We start from the raw sequence: 2,547 nt of genomic DNA, 5'->3' as shown, positions 1-2,547 counted from the left end.
AAAGGCCTTCGACACTGTCAATCACACCATTCTGATTGACAAGCTAAAAGCAATTGGTTTTGATAGTCTATCAGTGAGCTGGATGCAATCCTACCTGGAGGGGAGAGAGCAGATGGTGGAGGTAAACGGTACCCTATCCCCCCCCCCTCACAGTAAGCTGTGGTGTTCCACAAGGAAGCATACTAGGTCCGCTACAGTTCCTAATTTATGCAAATGACATGTCGTCAGCTTGTGACTGCAACTTGTTCCTGTTTGCGGACGACTCAGCCCTGCTGGTCTCTGACAAGAACAAGTTACAGGTTGAAAAAACCCTCAGCTCAGAACTAGGCAAAATCTGCATATGGCTCGCTGATAACAAACTATCATTACACATGGGCAAAACAGAGTCCATTCTCTTCGGTTCAAATAACAAACTCAGCAAGACCGACGGCTTCTCAGTTACAGTGGGTGACAATATTGTCACAAGGAAAGAAGATATTACCTACCTGGGTTCCATCCTAGAGGCAAATCTTTCCTGTGACAAAATGGCATCCAATGTAATAAAAAAAGTCAACCAACGAACTCGATTCTTGTACCGGATCTCCTCACTGGTAAACAAGAATACCCTGAAGACTCTAGCAGGAGCACTCATTCAAGGGTACTACGACTATGCTTGCACCTCATGGTACCAAAGCACCTCAAAGGCGCTAAAAACAAAATTACAAACATCTCAAAACAAACTGGTCAGACTACTGCTTGACCTTACTCCTAGAACCCACCTCACCCCTGCCCACTTTGACAACCTAGGATGGCTTAGAGTAGACGACAGAGTACAGCAACTTGCAATGGGCCTGGTCTACAAGATACACTACACGACCAAGGTACCCATGTACATGTCAAAATACTTCCCAAAGGTCAGTGAATACCACGATCACAACACCAGAGGGAGCTCCACAAATCATGTTAAACCCAGATTCGGCTAAAAAAAGGGACTAAACACGTTTCGCAATTATGCCACATCAATGTGGAACGCCCTACCCAAAGCTGTAAAGGAATGTGAATCACTACCCACTTTCAAAAACTCTCTCAAAAAACACCTAAGGGAGACTGCAACTCGAAACTGGCCCCTGTAAATGTCCGAACACTACCCCCTCCAATGTACAGTAAATTACCAAGTATGGTCTTGTCAATAATCCAATGTACAGTTTTGTTTGTACAGTTGTACAGTGTCCCCCACCCACCCCTCCTACCCAACCCCCCCCCCCCCACTCCTACCCCCCCCCCTCCCCCCCCACCCACCCAACCACCTCCAATGTACAGTCCCCCCCCACCCCCACCTACCCAATCCAATGTACAGTTTCTACGTCAAATTTATATACTTTTTCTTTCTGGACTCTTTTTGTATCACAAACAGTACTGTAATTGCAAATCTGGTATGTCATAAACCAGATGGACCCTGATGTAAACAAGACGAAAGTCTTTCTCTGGTCTGCATCCCCTTAACAATTGTATGTATTGAGCTGTACTGTACTGTACCCATTCTGCAATCTGTTAATAAAGTTTTCAATCAATCAATCAATCCATAGGTTGTTGTGTTTATTTGCTTCTCGTAGACACACACCCACAGCGTTGTTTCGGTAGCATACCTGGAATGACCTACTTCCGGCGCATGAGCGCCTAATATGGTCTGGTCTTAGAGACACACACATTCATTCACATGACATCTCCCTTTCTTTGAGTCAGAGACAGTGTATACTGTTGAATACAAAATTAGTGCAGTGTCCTCTCAAACGAGCAAATAATCTGAGCTCTTAGAAGTGCAAGGTAATACTGTAACCACAATATCAATCAGTTCTTTTTTTTAAATATCAAAGTGCCATTAATCAAAGTGCTATAATAATAAATAGAAAAGTGCCATTAACCAAAGTGTCATAATAACAATACTTCCTTTCCCCATTTCCTCTTTTCTTTTTCTCTTTTTTTTAACAGAGAAAGTCAAGTTTCAAGTTCAAGTTTCTTTAATAGTTGTCATACAGAAGTACAGAATACTTTTATACAAAATGCTTCTTACTGTTACGCTCCAGAGACTGTGCAAGACAATATAAGTATGAAATAAAATAACATAGTATAGCATGTAAATTAGAAGTAAAAAAAAAATGAGGTCACAGTGTTCAGTATAGACATATGTACAATGTTCGATGCAGAATAGACGTAACTGAGTTACCATATAATATACAATACTATGCAGTGTACTAATATACAATACTATATAGTGCAAGGCAGAAATGGGATGAGGTGCAATTTAGGTACAATTTACAGTAGGTGTACGAGTTGTAGTGCAAATCCTTTATCAATAAATATAACGTGTGTTTGTGTGGTTTAAGTGAGTGTGTGCGTGTGGGTGTGTGTGCTGTGTGCATTTGATGGTTGTTGCATAGTGTTTATTGTTCGTTTAGCAGCCTGATGGCCTGGGGATAGAAGCTTCTTCTGAGTCTTTCTGTGCTCGCCTTAAGACTCCGGTATCGCTTGCCTGACCGCAGCAGTTCAAAGAGGCAGTTGTTCGGGTGG

The sequence above is a fragment of the Notolepis coatsorum genome (genome assembly GCF_963971535.1).
Source record: "Notolepis coatsorum genome assembly, chromosome: 7".
In the NCBI taxonomy this organism is placed as follows: domain Eukaryota; kingdom Metazoa; phylum Chordata; class Actinopteri; order Aulopiformes; family Paralepididae; genus Notolepis; species Notolepis coatsorum.
This window is presented reverse-complemented; position numbering follows the sequence as displayed.